Genomic DNA, 8055 nt, shown 5'->3' with positions numbered 1-8055 from the left:
CTTGACAGGCGCCTTTTTAATTTTTACACTCACTCCAGCAGTCCGGGTCTTCGGCGGCAATTCGGTGGTGGGTCCTTCAGCCGCTCCGGATCTTCAGCGGCAAGTCCTCCAGTCTTTGGTGGCAAGACTTGGGTTTTTCTTTTTTTTTTCTTCACTGCTTCGGTGCCTTTTTTTATGGGTTCGTCCCCCTGCTAGTAGAACCTGGCTACGCCACTGCCCGGACTGTTTTCTGCAGCCATTCCCCCCTTGTCTGAGGGAACGGGAGTTCAAGGCCAAGAACACAAGGTCATAGACATTATAGTTTGAATGTTCTGAGGGAGTCTGATCTGTTTTGCTTTCTTTCACGGTTGCTTTTAAAATATGTTCAGAGTTATGCTACATTCACTAGTTTCAGTAAATGTTATTTTTGTTTACTTATGTGTGGACCCTTCATTCTGGCTGTGATGAAAGGGTAAATTGTTTTGTCATTCCCCCCCCCCCCCGGCCCCCTGCTTTAGACCCCAACAGTCGGTACCGTGAGTCACATAACTCCCCTGGGTAGAAAACTGAAGGTCCTTTCTGTCCCCCCAACCCACCCCAACTCCCTCCTGTCCAGGTATATGTTAATAGAACATAGTAAACTGGAGACATGTGGAAAGTGCAACATGCATGGAAATGACAGATAAATTTTATTAATTGGGGAAGAAAAAGAAAAGGGTAGATAAAGTTCCCTGTGAGTTTGACAACACTTAGAACAGGAAAAATAAATTGAAGTAACCGAACAGCACTAAAATGACCTCTCCTCAACCCCCTCCCCCAACCACCCCTGCAAACCATGACTGCTTTGAACCACGGGGTTACTCACAGTTAACAGCTAGTAAGTGCCCTTATCCCCAAACCCTACAGTCGCCAGAATCCAGTTGTGAAAGTCCCTCCCAACCCCTTCAACTGTTGTCAAGATCCTACTAGCACTGAATAATTCCCCCTAGACTTGGTCTGCCTAACAATTGTGAACATTAACAGAAAATGAAAAAATAATAAATGCAATTTAACTGGGCAGATATCCTTGGCAGAACAATCACAAACCAAAAGTTGTCATACCTGCTGAGGGGCCTGTGATGGGCTGGGTCTCAGAAACCCTCTTGGGACTGCCACTTGATGTGCTGAGACTACCTCTGAGCCCATTTTCCCTGGCAGCTTGGGACTTCAGTACCCTGTCTTGTTGAGCCAGACGCGCTAACTTGCTGCAAACACAGACCCAGGTGTGAACCACATCCCCCAAAAGCTGCAGGCTTAACTGAAAACAGCTTAAGAAGTGCTCCTGTCTCCAACATCCAGATACCCAGCTCCCAATGGGGTCCAAACCCCAAATAAATCCGTTTTACTCCATATAAAGCTTATACAGGGTAAACTCATAAATTGTCCGCCCTCTATAACACTGATAGAGAGATATGCACAGCTGTTTGCTCCCCCAGATATTAATTACTTGCTCTGGGTTAATTAATAAGCAAAAAGTGATTTTATTAATTATAACAAGTAGGATTTAAATTGTTCCAATTAACAACAGACAGAACGAAGTAAGTTACCTAGCAAAATAAAATAAAACACACAAGTCTAAGCCTAATACATTAAGAAACTGATTACAGATAAAATCTCATCCTCAGAGATGTTTCAATAAGCTTCTTTCACAGACTAGACTCCTTTCTAGTCTGAGCCCAATCCTTTCCTCTGGTACAGTCCTTGTTCCAGCTCAGGTGGTAGCTAGGGGATTTCTCATGACTGCAGTCTCCTTTGTTCTGTTGCACCCTCTTATATACCTTTGGCACAAGGCAGGAATCTTTTGTCTCTTTGGGTCCCCATCCCTCCTTCTAAATGGAAAAGCACCAGGTTTAAGATGGATTCCAGTACCAGGTGACATTGTCACATGTCCTGTGAGACCCCAAGCCTTCATTCTTCCCAGCCTGATTCACAGGAAGGCTTGCAAGTAAACAGAGCCATCTGCAGTCAATTGTCCTAATTGATGGGAGCCATCAAGATTCTAAACCACCATTAATGGCCCACACTTTGCATAACTACAATAGGACCTCAGAGTTACATTTTATATTCCTAGTTTCAGATACAAGAATGATACATGCATACAAATAGGATGAACACACTCAGTAGATTATAAGCTTTGTAATGATACTTTACAAGAGACCGTTTGCATGAAGCATATTCCAGTAGCATTATATTCACACTCATTAGCATATTTTCATAACATCATATGGAGTGCAAAGTCACACCCTCCTACTGAACTTACTGCCAGAGACTTGGACACTGTCCATGGCGGAGGCCGTATACCTAAAATTCCTCTTTGACTCTCCTCTGGGGCAGACACTCCTGTGTCCCCCAAAAGGGAAGATGACCCTGATCCAGATGTGGACTCACAGCTACCAACTATGACAGACCCTTCACTGGCCAGCAAAATCCCCTCCCTTTCACTCAGGCTGGGCTTGCTTCCAGCTACAGAGTCCTTGGGGTCTGTTCCCACCGCAGCAGTCACCAGGACCCCAACTTTCACCCCCAGGATTCATATCTCTGTGCACCTCTTCCACTCCATTACAGCCAGTTCATGCTTCAGGGTCTCAATTTATGCTTGTCTCTGGGCCTCAATTTCTTTGTCTTTTAAGTCCAGGGTTTGCTGGTGTGCAGCCTCTTGTCTGGCTGCTTCTACCTCCATGGCAGCCTTTTCCCAGGCAAATTGCGCATCAGTTTCCATTTGCTTCCCTTGAGACTGTCACTCGATCGGCTGGGATACCACTGAGAACCCCCTCCTGCCAGAACAGGTGCCCCTCCACTCCTGTCTTGCTGAGTTAGACACTCCAGTCAGCTTCAGCACAGACACAGAGGTTGGGCCACACCCCTCTACAGTTCACTGAAACTGAGATGCACTCATCTCAGGGCCTTCTTAGTTAACAGAGACTTTCCCAGCACCCAGTGTTCAGCCTTTCTGGGCAATTTGCAACTTGTGCAGTTCTAGCTTCTTTTGATCGTCACTCTTACTTATTTTGCTTACTTTTCTGTCCCTATTTCCCTTACCCAAAATAAGCAAACAGAAAATAACAAACCGGTAACCACTTTGTCTGTTCTCCAGCCACCACACTTAAAACTTACTTAAAATCACTACCAGTATCTCAAAACAATGAGCTGTGCACAGATCCTGCTCAACTACGCCATTGTAACGGGTTGGGTCACAGAAACCCCCTTGGGACTGCCACCTAATGTGCTGAGACTCTCTCTGAGCCTGTTTTCCCTGTCAGCTTGGGACTTCAGTACCCAGTCTTGTTGAGCCAGACGCACTAGCCTGCTGCAAACACAGACCCAGGTGTGAACCACGTCCCCCAAAAGCTCCAGGCTTAACTGAAAACAGTTTAAGAAGTGCTCCTGTTTCCAGTACCCAGATAAATCCATTTTACCCTGTATAAAGCTTATGCAGGGTAAACTCATAAATTGTTCACCCTCTATAACACTGATAGAGAGTTATGCACAGCTGTTTGCTCCCCCAGATATTAATTATTTGCTCTGGGTTAATTAATAAGCAAAAAGTGATTTTATTAAGTATAACAAGTAGGATTTAAGTGGTTCCAAGTAATAACAGACAGAACGAAGTAAGTTACCAAGCAAAATAAAATAAAACATGCAAGTCTAAGCCTAATACATTAAGAAACTGATTACAGATAAAATTTTACCCTCAGAGATGTTCCAATAAGTTTCTTTCAGAGACTAGACTCCTTTCTAGTCTGGGTCCAATCCTTTCCCCTGGTACAGTCCTTGTTCCAGCTCAGGTGGTAGCTAGGGGATTTCTCATGACTGCAGTCTCCTTTGTTCTGTTGCACCCTCTTATATACCTTTGGCACAAGGTGGGAATCTTTTGTCTCTTTGGGTCCCCATCCCTCCTTCTAAATGGAAAAGCACCAGGTTTAAGATGGATTCCAGTACCAGGTGACATGGTCACATGTCCTGTGAGACTCAAAGCCTTCATTCTTCCCGGCTTGACTCACAGAAAGGCTTGCAAGTAAACAGAGCCATCTACAGTCAGTTGTCTTAGTTGACGGGAGCCATCAGAATTCTAAACCACCATTAATGGCCCACACTTTGCATAACTACAATGGGACCTCACAGATATATTTTATATTCCTAGTTTCAGATACAAGAATGATACATTCATACAAACAGGGTGAACACAGCAGATTATAAGCTTTGTAATAATACCTTACAAGAGGCCTTTTGCATGAAGCATATTCCAGTTACCTTATATTCACACTCATTAGCATATTTTCATAACATCATATGGAGTGCAATGTCACAGGGCCCTGCCCCAATTACCTGTAATGAGTCATTACCTAAATAACCAGCTAATGAAAGATAGTGGGAGGGGAACTAAACTGTGTGTTGAAATTCATGTGAACAGGAATGTTCCCTCTTGTGTTATTACAGCAGCCGGAAGGAGTGTGATATTGAATGGTACTGCCTTTAGATGGATGGAAATAAGTCTGCTGGATATTGGGTGGCATCCTAATACTGAATACTTGATATCTTTATGCACAAGAAATCCTACGCTGTTAACATGTTTGTCCTCTCCACTGTAATAGAGTACATGGCCTTCTTCTGTTAATGCCTCTCCAAAGTTCTTCCATCCGACCTCAGAGATTCCTAGGAGGTGCCAGGTGTATTGTTCCATTGGTACAAGTCTACGCTCCTAGAACAGACTATGACGATGAGCAAATTGAAAATTTTTACAATCAGCTCCAAGACATCATTGATAAGGTACACAAGAAAGATATCCTGATTGTACAGGGAGACTGGAATGCTAAAGTGGGTACTAATGCACAGGCAGATTGGCGAGATTATTGTGGCCCTTTCTGTTATGCGGTAACCAATGAGAGAGTACTGAGAATTTTGGAGTTTGCCAGCTATAACAATCTGGTTCTTGCAAACACATTAGGAGCACATAAAGCATCCAGACGATCAACATGGCATGCACCTGATGGTTTACATCACAGTCAGATCGACTACATCAGGGGTTCTCAAACTGGGGGTCGAGACCCCTCAGGGGGTCACGAGGTTATTACATGGGGGTAGCGAGCTGTCAACCTCCACCCCAAACCCCACTTTGCCTCCAGCATTTATAATGGTGTTAAATATATAAAAAAGTGTTCTTAATTTATAAGGGGGGGGTCGCACTCAGAGGCTTGCTATGTGAAAGGGGTCACCAGTAAAAAAGTTTGAGAGCCACTGGACTACATCATGGCACAAAACTGATTTTGTTCTGGGATCAACAGAGCTAAAACAAGGAGCTTCCCCGGTGCTGATACTGGAAGTGATCATGACCTTGTGATGCTAAACTTTTGTGATGCTAAACTGCGGCTAAGGAAAATCGTTAGGCCAAAGTTCACCAGAATCAAGTTTGACTTTGAAAGACTTAGAGACCAAAGTATTGCAGAGTCATTCCAAGCAATGATCATCGGAAAATTTGCTCCGCTGCTTGCTCTAGAGGAAGACATAGAAACAATGACCAACAATTTGAATGTTGTAATGAATGAGGCAGCAATGGACATTCTTGGGAAACATCGTAAGAAGACAAAACCTTGGGTCACAAATGAAATACTACAAATCTGTGACATCAGAAGAGAACTCAAGAGAGACAAGAACAGCACTGAGGGAGCTGATAAATACAAAGCGATTGACAGAAAGATCAAGAAAGGAATGAAGGTGGCCAAGGAGATATGGGTTGAAAAACAATGCTCTAAAATTGAAGAGTGTTATCAATAATAAAAATAGCAAACGAGCCTTCCAGATTGTAAAAGATCTGATGAAGGAAAGATGGACCAAAGCTAATACAATTCTAGTCAAAGAAGGGAACAGTCTTACAGAAGAAAAGGACATCAGCAATAGGTGGACAAATTACTGCTTTGATCTATACAACTACCAGACAAATGGAGATCCTAGAGTCGTAGACAGCCCAGATTCAAAAGAGGAGGATGACTTTCCAACACTGCGTGAAGAAGTGGAGTCAGCTGTGAAGTCACTCAAGAATAGAAAGGCTACAGGTATTGATAACATCCCAGCCGAACTGATGAAATTCGGAGGAGAAATAGTAATAGATGTACTCACCAAGATCTGCAACAATATCTGGCAGACCGGTGAGTTTCCCTCCACATGGACACAGTCACTAATGATCACTCTGCCAAAGAAAGGCAACCTGCAATTGTGTCAAAATTACCGGACCATCAGCTTAATTAGCCATCCCAGCAAAGTGATGTTGAAAGTCATATTGAACAGATTGAAACCACAAGCAGAGAATATCGTCGCTGAAGAACAGGCTGGCTTTTGTGCTGGAAGAAGTACCACAGAACAGATTTTCAATCTTCGTGTTCTATCTGAGAAGTACTTACACCACCAGTCGTTGTTGACTTCAAGAAGGCGTTTGACAGAGTATGGCATAAAGCTTTCTGGGCAACCATGAAGAAGTACAATGTTGGTCATAAGCTTATTTTTACCATTAAACAACTGTATTCCAAGGCCAGCAGTGCAGTTCTTGTCAATGGCATAATAGGAGAATGGTTGTTCACCACTGTTGGAGTCCGACAAGGCTGCCTTATTTCACCCACACTGTTCAACATCTATTTGGAGTGCATGCCCTAGAAGATCACATATGCACAGTCAGCACTGGGGGGGCGAACAATCTCAAATCTTTGGTTCGCTGATGACATTGACAGCCTGGCAGGTAGTGAAGATAAACTTTTCAACCTTGTGAAACGATTGGATGAAACCTCCACAAAATATGGTATGGAAATCAGTGCAGAGAAAACCAAGCTGATGACAAACAAACATGACAGGATCAGCTCACATATCACTGTCAGTGGACAAGAGTTGGAGACAGTGAAACAGTTCAAGTATTTGGGGGCAATCATCACAGATGAAGGATCAAAGGCAGAAATTATGGCAAGAACTGCACAAACAACAGAAACAGTGGCAAAGCTAAAGCCAATTTGGAGGAACAAGAACATCTCCCTGGAATCCAAACTGAAACTGCTGCATGCATTGGTCATCTCCATTTTTCTGTATGTGTGTGAGACATGGACCTTTACAGCAGAACTTGAACGGAAAATACAGGTAGCGGAGATGAGATACTTCCCTAAAATCCTGGGCATCTCCTACTTTGACCATGTCACTAATGAAGAGGTCCATAACATCATCACCCAATGCGCTGGGTCATATGAAAACCTCCTGACGACCGTGAAGAAGCGCAAGCTAAAGTGGTACGGCCATGTAACAAGATCATCTGGCCTATCCAAGATCATCCTCCAAGGGATAGTACAGGGGAAGAGAAGAAGAGCTAGACAGACGAAGAGATGGATTGACAACATAAAAGAGTGGACAGGAATGGACTTTGCAGAGACTCAAGCACTGACACACAATCGTCAGGGGTGGAGACAATTGGTTGATTGCTTGTCAGTGATGGTGCCCCAATGACCAATGTGGTTATGGGAGTGATGATGATGATAATGGAAGGGGTGTGGTGCTTTGTTTGGGACCAGGCTGAGGTCACCCCCTGCCTGCTCGCTGTTCCAAGATGTAGGCACAAATTACATCCAGGATTTCCCTGGCCTGCTGTGATCCAGCACCAGTATGAAAGTATACTGGATCAGGCTGTCGGTAAAGGCTTTACAAGCCAGTCCTGTCCTGTGACCACTCTGTCCTTAAGTAGCTGCCTTTAGTCTCACAAATATTATGAAGTGCACAGCACGCCACAATAATGTGGACGGAATTGGCCACATTGGCATCCAACTGAGTATGCATGCATCACCAACGAGCCTTCAGCCATCCAAAGGCATACACCACTACCATCCTGAAACTGTAGTTTGTAGTTGATTTCACGTTTTTCAGTACCATTGATGTCAGGGTAGGTTTTCATTAGCCAGAGCAGGAGCAGGTATGTGGAGTCTCCCAGAATAAACATGGGCACAGAGACACCATACAAAACCATGTCATTTTTGGGAATAAAGTCCCTTCCTCCCCTTTTAAATATACCGT

This window comes from Chrysemys picta, chromosome 4 (assembly GCF_011386835.1).
Source record: "Chrysemys picta bellii isolate R12L10 chromosome 4, ASM1138683v2, whole genome shotgun sequence".
In the NCBI taxonomy this organism is placed as follows: Eukaryota; Metazoa; Chordata; order Testudines; family Emydidae; genus Chrysemys; species Chrysemys picta.
Note: the sequence above shows the minus strand (reverse complement) of the source record.